Source organism: Corylus avellana, chromosome ca10 (genome assembly GCF_901000735.1).
Source record: "Corylus avellana chromosome ca10, CavTom2PMs-1.0".
Classification (NCBI taxonomy): domain Eukaryota; kingdom Viridiplantae; phylum Streptophyta; class Magnoliopsida; order Fagales; family Betulaceae; genus Corylus; species Corylus avellana.
In genome coordinates, this window is record NC_081550.1 from 19,611,008 (window position 1) to 19,623,250 (window position 12,243).

General features: G+C 37.9%; 2 pseudogenes; both read left to right on the plus strand.

Moving 5' to 3' along the window:
• The first annotated feature begins 1,432 nt into the window (after positions 1-1,432).
• Positions 1,433-3,893, plus strand: LOC132163110 (UDP-glycosyltransferase 76E1-like; annotated as a pseudogene).
• Positions 3,894-7,605: 3,712 nt separating this feature from the next.
• On the plus strand, positions 7,606-11,711 carry LOC132164783 (UDP-glycosyltransferase 76E2-like; annotated as a pseudogene).
• Positions 11,712-12,243: the final 532 nt, after the last annotated feature.

A 12,243-nucleotide genomic window follows, 5' to 3' on the forward strand; every position in this document is an offset into this window, starting at 1 on the left:
CAGCAATTCCTTGAACGAGCTAATAGACATGATCAAGTCATTTTAATTACAAAGACACTTTGATATAAGAAAGAGAATGCAAAGATGCTTTAAAGCTCGGGGAAAAAAAATAGAAAGATGCTTTGATAATAACATATTTTTTTTCTTTAAATTGATGAATAGATTAAGTTATATTATGTGTGCAGATTCTAATTATTAACTGTTACATCAATTTATACAAAAATCATAATATCTTAAACTTTTTTCATTTAATTATTTGTACAATGAAGTTTGTCATGCTAGTTTATCATTTCTCGCTCTATAAAATAGAGTATATATTTACTTTTGTTTATTTATTACAATAAGTAATAACAAGTAATTAATTCAGACCTCCTACTCATTCTAAACAATTACAACCGTAAGTTTTTAGTATTAGCAAATTTAGTTTCATTGCAAGTTGTAAGGTTTAGGTATATAGTTGAGTCAGGATCAAAATGCGGTTCAAGAAACATCAAGAATTGAAGTTTGGAACATCTCGGTGGATGCCTCGATCAATCTAAGCTTGATCGATCAAAGCAGTGCATCAACTGTTGTTCAATGCTACACCAGTGTTGGCAATAAGCAAACCTGGGCCATGTCCCACTGAAATTGTTTCATTTCCACGGTATATTCGGTTGTAGAAATGTCAAGTTGCCAAAGTCAAAAGTAATATTTTGATTTGGCAAGATACCAAATCATGCTCTGTTTTTCAATTATATAGGATAATATTGTACACTTGGTAACTCCTATCTCGTATCAGGTAGGTTAATTTGGATTTAAACTATATATATATATATATATATATATATATATATTCAAATAAAACTACTGTAATATCCACCGACACCACAAGGGACACTATCAGCCTGACAGGACAAAGCGGTCAAACAAAAGATGGCCGCTTCCTTTGACCCAACTCTTTGTCCAACTCTGAACTTTCAATCGTCATTACAGACGTACGCATTTTGATGAATAAGTAGAATTAATTAAACCCAAAAGTTTCACCATTTCCAGCAAGCATCTACAATTTATGTGCATTTTTAGTGTGTCATTACATGCTTATAAGAGATTAAACAACATTTAACTTAGCTAATGATTAGGCAGTATTATTTAAACTTTAATCCAAATGGTTGAGATATATATTATCATCTCGATCAGCATGTTATCACTTGTGATATGTGCATGTGTGTGTATTTTATATCTAAAACTAATAATATTATATGTTGTAAACGGTGAGTGTTATAAAATCTAAACAATTTAATTCAAAAATAATAGTTAGGATTATGAGATATATAGACTTTCAATGCCGCCAGCACCCAGCAGCCGGGAAATATAAAAAGGGATCAAACAAGAGCCACAACTTTCTTTACGGGTTATCCGGTCAAGCCCAAACTCTAAACCTTCGTCATCGCAAATGCATCTCTATGATCGATTTTTCTTCAATTTAAAGGCGCAAACTCTTTGTGCGCGTGTCTGTACGTGTGTGAGGGAGAAAGGAAGGAAATAGATGTCTCCGGCGGGTGGTGCTTGAAAAATTCTAAACAGATAAATATCACCATTTTATGCGGAATTAACAGATATATATCAAAACAAACATTCACCAAAATATGAACAATCACACACAAAGATTTTGGTGACGAAGAGGAAACCTTTTAGAAAACGTTCTAAAAGTAAAACCTCTCCGGGGCAGCCAAACCCAGGAAATCACTATCAAAAGATTATCCAGAGATTACAGACACTAGGAACACTTACAACCCTTTGCAAGACCTTGACTCTGTAAGATCGACAAGCCTCCAACTTGTCTCCTCGCTCACAATCTTCTTCAACGTGATTCTCCTTTATCGGACCCTTCCGATAGACTTCAATTAAGCACACAATCAATACTAACAAAAATCCTCTAAGAGGAATCAATTTGGCTCACAACAAAATAATCACTCAAGCACAGCCTCACACGAACTCTCTGGGGGTGAAAATTCGTGCTTCTCTCTTCTATAATGATGTATATATACCCCCGACAAAACCCTAGACCTAACCCACTTAAAATCATGTTTTTGGGCATAAAACTTACAGGGTGTCCGGACATGTTAATGGGCGGTCCGGACATGGCTTCGCGGAGCAAGATTTTAGTTTCTGGAAATGAGGTCCGGACCCGGGGAATTGCGGTCCGGACCCGGCCTGTCCAGTCTTCATCAACAGCTCCGATCGATGGGCGTTTGTGGTCCGATTGAGCTGAAATTTTTCAGGGACGTTCATAACACATGAATCTACATTATGAACGGTGGAGATTGGATTCTGAACATTCTATATCGGTGTTTGAGACGTGAACAGTAGCATCTGCATTTTGGAACTGAATTAAGCCAACACAAGAACTAACAGTGCTGGTACCGACGCCGTTCCAAGGCCACATAAACCCGATGCTTCAGTTGGGCGGCATTCTCCACTCCAATGGCTTTTCCATCACTGTCTTTCACGCCCAATACAACTCCCAAGACCCTTCAAGCCACCCAGATTTCAGCTTTATTCCCTTGCCAGATTCCTCAACTGACCAGACCATCGTAGGTGGCCAATCAATAGATTTTGTAACGGAGCTTAATGCCAAATGCAAAACTCGTTTCCCAGAATGCTTGGCTCAAGTGATGAGGCAACTCGGCTCCCACGACAGAATCGCCTGCATTATACACGATGACTTCATGTTCTTCTCTCAAGAAACGGCAAAGGATCTGAAGCTTCCAAGCATCGTCTTAACTCTTACGCACAACTAGTGCTTCCAATTTTTTTGCCCGTTATTCCCTTTTCCAACTAATGGCAGAAGGCCACCTTCCCGTCCCAGGTATATATATATATATATATATATAATGCTTCAGGCCTGTCTTTTGCAGATAATTTTATTACACAGGAGTTTACTAAATAGAATTACTCTATGCATAAATTAACTTGTTACTGCTAAATGATAACATCCCATCGAATTAATCACTTAAAACTTTTTTGGATTACAGAATATAAGTTGCAGGATCCAATTCCAGAGCTTTATCCACTTAGATACAAGGATATAAGTCTACCCGCATCTGGAACAGTACTAGAGAAGATTATGCAAATGCTGAGTAAAATTTCCAACTTTGAAACATCTTCGGCCATCATTAATAATACAATTGACTACCTTGAAAATTCATCATTGGTAAAGCTCCAACAGAAATGTCAAGTTCCAATCTTCCCAATAGGCCCTATGCACAAGATTGCTTCGGCCTCCTCTAACAGCTTATTGGAAGAGGATACTAGTTGCTTGGCGTGGCTTGATAAGCAAAGTTTTAACTCAGTCATTTACGTAAGTTTGGGAAGTGGGACATTCATGGATGTCAAAGAGCTTGTTGAGTTGGCTTGGGGGCTAGCACACAGCAAGCAACCTTTTTTATGGGTGCTTCGGCCAGGCTCAATTTATGGTGCAAAATGGATTGAAGTACTGTCCGAAGGTTTCAAAGAAAACATTAGCGAGAGGGGTTACATTGTGAAATGGGCGCCTAAAAAAAAAATTCTGGCACACGATGCAGTGGGAGGGTTTTTGAGCCATTGTGGATGGAATTCAACACTGGAAAGTATTTGTGAAGGAATTCCAATCATATGCAGACCATGTTTCAGGGACCAAAAAGTGAATGCAAGATATGTTAGCCATGTATGGAGGGTAGGCCTAGAATTGGAAGGTGATCTGCAGAGAGGTGAAATAGAGAGAGCTATAAAAAAAACTTATGGTCGATGAAGAAGGGGAGGCCATGAGGGAAAAGGCTAAGAAATTGAAGGAGAATATTAAACTTTGCATTAAAGAAGGTGGTTCTTCTTACAATTCCATAAATAGACTAGTGGAGATGATTAGGTCGTTTTAATATGACTATGAAGGTCCAATATTTTTAATATATATATATATATATTTTCCTTTTGTTGTCCCTCATGGTACTGTTGTATTGCTTTCTACTCCCTAGGAAAGAGCTTTTTCTTAATTTATTATTTGGAGAGGCACGTGCTTTGATTCTATATATTCCTATGTTTGATAATAATTAATATATGTAATTTTTTATTTGACAAGTAGATAGACGTGCATTCAATCTAAAAAAGTAGTCTTTTGTTTTTCCTTTTTTTTTTTTTTTTTTGAAGATAAAAAAAAGTAATTATGAATTAATGAGTATATATATGGTTTATACATGGGTTCATTAAGATGACCCTGATCAGCAGTTATTGTACCAAGTTTTAACCGAATTTCATAACACATGGCTAACAACATAATCGAGTCGAGTACTAATCGAGTTTATACAAGCTGATCTCAAGTTCGAACGCTCATGAGCTACTGTGATATTAAGTTCAATGAAAATTGGTGAACAAATAAATATATCATTTATCTACATAATTAATGATGATGGTCTTCATTTCTTTCCTTTAATTTGGTGCTCATTGTGAGAATCTATTGGGGGAGAAAATATATATATATATATATATATATATATATATATATAGATAACATTGAGTGTTAAAATATGCAATAATGCAGGCTATTGTTTCTTACTACCCTTTCGAGTTTCGGCATCTTGTAAAGTGCAAGAAATAGACCACAAAGCCGCCAGCCGCCAGGAAAAAGGGTTCAAACAAAAGCCATTACTTTCTTTACGGCTTATCTAGATCCAGTCAATGTGATTATTCGACTATACGTAGCCCAACTCCAAACCTTCATTACTTATTAAAAAAAAAAAACTCCAATCCTTCGTCATTGCATACGCATCTCTATGATCGATTTTTCTTCAATTTAAAGGTGCAAACTCTGTGTGTGCAAGTGTCTGAGAGAGAAAGAAAAAAAAAATGGAAAAGGAAGGAAAGAGATGTCTTCGGCGGGTGGTGCTGGTACCGACGCAGTTCCAAAGGCCACATAAACCCAATGCTTCCGTTGGGCAGCATTTGTGAAGGTTTTTGAGCCATTGTGGATGGAATTCAACACTGGAGAGTATTTGTGAAGGAATTCCATTAATATGCAGGCTGCGCTTCGGAGATCAGAGGATAAATACAAAGTATGTGAGTCATGTATGGAAGGTAGGCTTGGAATTGGAGAGTGATCAATTGGAGAGAGGTGAGATAGAGCGAGCTATAAGATGGTGAATGAAGACGGAAAAGAGATGCGAAAGAGAGGAAAGAATTTGAAGGAGAGATGTGAACTTTTCATTAGAGAAGGTGGTTCTTCCAGCAATTCCTTGAAAGAGCTAATAGACATGATCAAGTCATTTTAATTGCAAAGACGTATATCAAAGAGAATGCAAAGATGCTTTAAAGCTCCAAAAAAAAAAAAAAAAAAGAAAAAAAAATTGGGGTTGGCCGAGCCACCCCCTTGGCCAAGCCACCCCTTTTGGCCAAGGGGGTGGCCTGGCCAGGCCATCCCCATCTGGCCGAATGGGGGTGGCTCGACCACTCCCTTGGCTCCAAGGGGGTGGTAGAAGACACCCCCAGTGGGTATTGGGGGTGGCCAAGCTACCCCCATATAGCTTAGGGGGTGGCTGAAACCACCCCCAATGGTGGTTGGGTGTGTGGATTCTAATTATGGACTATCATGTCAATTTGTACAAAAATCATAATATCCAAAATATTTTTCATTTAATTATTTGTATAATAAAGTTTGCCATGCAAGATTATCATTTCTCGCTCTATTAAAAAGAGTATCTAGTTATTTTTGTTTATTTATTACGATAAATAATAACAAGTAATTAATTCATACCTCCTGCTCATTCTAAACATTAACAAGTGCCAAGTTTGTAGTAACGGCAAATTTAATACCAAAATATTGTATGCAATCAAATTTAGTACCAAAATATTGTATGTTGTAAGGTTTAGGTTTAGAGTTGAGTTGGGAGCAGGGACGGAGCTAGGAAGTTTTATGGGAGAAGACCAAAGCAATTTTTTTTTTTTTTTTTTTTTGCAGCGTGTAATGAACTAGTACTTTTTTCTTTTTTCTTCTTTTTCTAATCACTGGTACTTAAATACAATGAGGAATTGAGCTTAGAATTGTGTCATACTCTCTAATTGAATGTTTAAATTCTAACAAATAATATTCTTAATATTTAATAATCATAATATCCAAATTACAAGACCATTTAAATTAGGAATTGAGCTTAGAGCAAAGATGGAAGGAGGGGGGGGACTGGCTGGGGCCATGGTCCTCCCCCTCCCACTTCCTCAAAAAAAATATTATTGATTATTCAAATTGCTATAACTAGCTTCCAAAAAGTCTTTATAATTAATGCACTTGCAGTGGCGTTCTACTGGCAGGCGGATCTCCCCCACTCCCCCCCAAAAAAACTAAATTATTAGGTTGGTCTCTTACTTACTTCATAGGTTAATCTTGGGGTTTTCTTTTGGTTAATTTTTCTGTTATTTAGCTTGTAAATTTGGTTAAGAATCTGAAAAGTTGATTTTTTTTTTTTTTTTTTTCATAGATTGGCTATCGGCTTGAAAACTTAGAAATTTATGTGTTTTTTGTTGTTGTTATTTTCTTTACGTATGTATGTAAATCTTAGATCTTTTCTCTGTGAAATTAACAACAACAAAAAACACATGACTAATCTAGAAATTATTAAAGTTTATGTATGTACATGTAGCATGACACTATGCACAAATGCATCTAAAATTTTAAAATGCATTTAATCTATGTAGGGGTAAGTTTATTTATTTATTTAATCATTTTGTGTAAAAATGCAATATGACTAATCTAGAAATTATTGTTTTTTCCTAAACAAAAAGGGATACAGAATACGAAAGTAGGCTGAGCTCCTAAACACTCCTTTAATACGAGTATTTGGCTCCTCTCCATTTGAACCGTAGAGAGTCGCAGTCCCTTTCGGGGGTTGAGATTTTTTTCTGTTGGGAGACATATTCACATTGGTTCACGTGAATAAAGCTCTTGGAAAGAGACAATTTACATGGGTCATTATTTCCTATCGGCCGTCAGACTTTTTTTTTTTTTTTTTTTTTTTTCTTTCATTACTTTTTCTATATATGGGAAAATTTTAAAAAAATCACAAAAAATTAGGTGCATCAGTTTTTCGATTGCTTTCTAAATATTGTGGGGCGAAGTAAAAGAGAACGGCACGGCCACAAATTTTTTTTCTTTTTTTTTTAATATTAAAAAATTAAAAAAAAAATTAAAATGGCTTGAGTGTCAGCATGCTAAGAATCACGGCCCAATATTGTGAATGCTAAAGTGATGCTCAATGCATAAGGAATTAAAAGAATTTTTTTATAAATTATTTTATTATTTGTATTTTATAAAAAAATAATATTTAAATAATATAGAGAAAAGTAAAAAAAGTTATTGACAAAATCCCATCAGCCGCGGCCCGCCGACAAAATGGGTCAAAGAAAAGCCACGTGTTTCCTTACAGTTTATGTAGTCAAAAGTTGACATCAATTATGTGATTACTCCACTTCTAGACCTTCGTCATTGCATACGCAATCGGACCCAGAAAACTGTTTTATTCAGAGTCAGTTGGTATAAGAACTTCATTTCAAGCAATTTTGGCTCCCATGAGAAAAACCGTGCGCGTGTGTGAGAGACAAGCGGAGATGGAAAAGCGAGGAAATATCCGGCGTCTCAACCGGGTGGTGCTTGTACCAGGTCCGTTTCAAGGCCACATAAACCCAATGCTTCAGTTGGGAAGCATCCTCCACTCCAATAGCTTCTCCATCACTGTCGTTCACGCCCAATACAACTCCCCTAAACCTTCCAGCCACCCGGATTTCAGCTTTCTCCCCTTACCAGATACCTCATCATCGGCCGCCACCACTGGCGAGATCATAGATTTTGCATTGCAGCTTAATACAGATTGCAAAGCTCGTTTCCAGGAATGCTTGGCTCAAGTGATGAGGCAACTGGGACCGTACGATGGAATCGCTTGCATCATCTACGATCAGCTCATGTACTTCTCCGAAGCAGCTGCAAAGGATCTGAAGCTTCCATGCATTATCTTTCGATTAGGTAGTGCTGCCGTTTCTCTTGCTCGTGATGCCCTTTTCCAACTAAAGGCAGAAGGCCACATTCCCTTCCTAGGTATATTCAACATGAAAAAAGGATACAGTAATATTGCTATCACATTTTTATTTTATAATTATTTCAAAATGTAGACGTGGCAGTCCCGACCAATTTTTGAATTTTTTTTTTACGTGAGGATTGGTTAAATGAAACTGTATATATAATCAGATTTGAAATCTAAATTATCTTCTTGCAGGATCATAACCCATCAAACTAATCACTTAAAAACTTTTTTGTATTACAGAATCTAGGTCGAACGATCCAACTCTGGGGCTTTATCCACTCAGATTCAAAGATCTACCTATATTTCAGGAAAAATTAGAGAACTTTTTGCAACTACTGAGTAAAACTAGTAACATTAGAACATCTTCAGCCATCATTTATGATACAGTTGATTGCCTTGAAAATTCGTTATTGGCAAAGATCCAACAGCAATGTCAAGTTCCTACCTTCCCAATCGGTCCATTGCATAGAATTTCTTCAGCCTCCTCTAGTAGCTTATTGGAAGAGGACACTAGTTGCTTGGCATTGCTTGATAAGCAAAGTTGTAACTCAGTTATTGATGTAAGCTTGGGAAGCATAGCATCCATGGACGTCAAAGAGCTTGTTGAAACGGGTTGGGGGCTAGTGAACAGCCAACAACCTTTCTTGTGGGTGGTTCGGCCAAGCTCAATTCTTGGTGCAGAATGGAGTGAGGTACTGCCCCAAAGTTTAAAAAAAACACATTGGTGAGAGGGGCTATATTGTGAAATGGGCACCCCAAAAAAAAGTTTTGGCACATGGTGCGGTGGGAGGGTTTTTGAGCCATTGTGGATGGAATTCAACGCTTGAGAGTATTTGTGAAGGAATTCCAATGAAATGCAGACCATGTTTTGGGGACCAAAAAATGAATGCAAGATATGTTAGCCATGTATGGAAGGTAGGCCTGGAATTGGAACGTGATCTGGAGAGAGGTGAGATAGAGAAAGCTGTAAAAAAACTTATGATCGATGAAGAAGGGGAGGCTGATGTAGATAGCAAGTCCCCTGGAAGTGCGATCGATCACACATGTACCTGCGATCGAGCGCAATTCCAGACATTTGCGCACCAAGTCCCTGGAACTGCGATCAATCGCACATGTACCTGTGATCGATCGCACACAGAGCTGTTTATGTTACATTCCGCATTTTAATTAGGTTAAGCCGTCTTTATTTCCTTGTTTTAGTTGGATTAGGGTTTTGGGAGTCAATATTTCGTTATTTTATTAGGTTTAGGGTTTTGGGGGTATTTATGTCATATTTTATTATGTTTAGGGTTTTAGGCTATAAATATATGCTTATAGCCTCCAGAGAAAACATTTGTTGATTATTATTGATTTTGATTAATGAGAATACCCAGAGTTGAGTTTATTCTTCTTTTCCTATAAACTTTAGAGAGTATCTATTGTTTTTAGAAGAATTCTTAGGTCTTTGATAGAATTTAGATCTGGAATTGTTTATCCGTTCTTTTATTGTTGTTCTTCGCTGCAGCCTACTAAGTCACGCTACATCAGTTGGTATCAGAGCTCAGTTACTTTCCATGAATGGGGAGGAGCAACCGCTTTGCAGACATGAACGAGGTGCACGTGCGCATGGGGACAGCATGTAAGGAGCAACCGGCGATTCGTTTGAGGCACATGAGTGGTGGGCCAAACAATTGTCGTCGCCAACCAAGACTGCGATTCGCGGAGGCGGAAGGCAAATCTATCGCTTAACTTTGGCAACACACGGAGGATCGATTTAGGGCTATGAGGGATCAAATTGAAGACCTTACTACCAAATTATCCAACTTGTGTGGTCAACATGGGAACGAATCTAGAAACCCGTTTGCGGAGCGCCGAACGTACGGACGTCAGCACCTTGCGCAAGCTCATGCCAATCGGCGGGTAAGTAAATTCGAACTCAAAATTCCGAAATTCGACGAGGATCTAGAACCCGACGAATTTCTGGATTGGGTGTTGGCTGTTGAAGAGGTTTTTGAATTCAACGGGGTGCCCGATGAACAACGAGTCTCTTTGGTGGTACATACATTCCGGGGAAGAGTTGATGCGTGGTGGCAACAACTGAAGAAAACTAGGAAGCGAGAAGGCAAATTGAAGATCAATAGTTGGGAGAAACTATTGAAATATATGCGGGTCGCTTTCTTGCCCCATAGTTATACCATGGGTCAAAAGTCACAAAATTGGAGACAATGGTCTATGGCTGTGACGAAGAAAACAGAAAATTCCTACAAAAAAGAGGTATTTAAGGAGACATGGAGTGAAGCAAGAGTCCACGACAGGGCAATTGGGCCCTTACTTGCCAACCACAAATCCTTAAACCGAATCCATAGTCTGTGGAGGAGGAAAAATAATCTGTGGATGAAGAGTTTGAGGAGTCCAAATTCATTGATGAAGAGTTCAGTCATGAAGATGTTGAAGATCCTTCGCAAGGATTCGTGAATTGGGATTCCCCACCAACCTATGATGACGATGTTGATGAGGAAGAACCGATTGAAGGACCTTTGGCATCCGACCTAGAGGACGAGGACGAAGATGATGGATTTTCTCCCATGTTTGGCGGCCTCTACCCCGAAAAAGATGACCAAGAGGAAGAGTACAAAGAAGATGGTTTTTCTCCCATGTTTGGCGGCCTCTACCCCGAAGATGATCAATTGGAAGAGGAAAAGCCCACGGGTGACATCGACAATTATGAAGAGGTTGATGAAGACTTTTCAAGTGAAGTGCCTAATTATAATGATGAAGAGGTTATGTTGATTTTCTTGGTGTTGAAAATATTTTAAATTCTCCTAACAACAATTGTGATGAGTTCTATGCGGATGAGGAGAATTATATGTTCACAAGGGAAACAACGGTTGACCCATCCTCGAGTATCTTCATGGCACGTGAAAGGGAGAATGAACGAGAGAAGAACGGCAAATTTGAAGTATTGCCAAGTGGTGTGTGGGGCTTTCATGACAATCATCAAGGTATTTCGATGATGAGAAGCGTCACGTTTATTTTGGGCTGTTGTATTTCCTTGATCTTGAGGAAGGGCGAGTGGAATGAGTTGACTGGACATCCGAAAGACCGTGGAAAGAACCGGCCGAATTCGAGGTCGAATTCTCTCCAACAAGGGGAGAATGATGCAGATCGCAAGTCCCCTGGAAGTGCGATCGATCGCACATGTACCTGTGATCGATCGCACACGGAGCTGTTTATGTTACATTCCGCATTTTTATTAGGTTTAGGGTTTTGGGGGTATTTATGTCATATTTTATTATGTTTAGGGTTTTAGGCTATAAATATATGCTTATAGCCTCCAGAGAAAACAGTTGTTGATTATTATTGATTTTGATTAATGAGAATATCCAGAGTTGAGTTTATTCTTCTTTTCCTATAAACTTTAGAGAGTATCTATTGTTTTTAGAAGAATTCTTAGGTCTTTGATAGAATCTAGATCTGGAATTGTTTATCCGTTTTTTTATTGTTGTTCTTCGCTGCAGCCTACTAAGTCACGCTGCATCAGAGGCCATGAGGGAAAAGGCTAAGAAATTGAAGGAGAATGTTAAACTTTGCATTAAAGAAGGTGGTTCTTCTTACAATTCCATAAATAGACTAGTGGAGATGATTAGGTCGTTTTAATATGACTATGGAGGTCCAATATTTTTAATATATATATTCCTTTTGTTGTCCCTCACAGTACTATTGTATTGCTTTCGTTTTTTTTTTTTTTTTTTTTGGGAACTTTGCTTTCTACTCCCTAGGAAAGAGCTTTTTCGTATTTATTATTTGGAGAGGCACGTGCTTGATTCTATATATTCCTATGTTTGATAATAATTAATATATGTAATTTTTTATTTGACAAGTAGCACTACAAAAAAAAATGGCATTTTCTGACGTGTGCTACAGTATAAGTTTTTTGCCACATCAGTAATTTTCTGACATTTAAAATTTAAAACGTCAGGAATTTTTTTCCTGACACGTGAATAGTAACACGTCAGAATTTTCTGACGTGTTACGACAAACACGTCAGAAAAATCTGACGTGTAAAATACATGAACGTCGGGAAAAATATTTCAGTTTTTTTAAAAATAAACATTGATATAATTGCTGACGTGGCGGGACTTACCACGTCAGATGCTTGCTGACGTGGGGATGTGCCACGTCAGAAAAA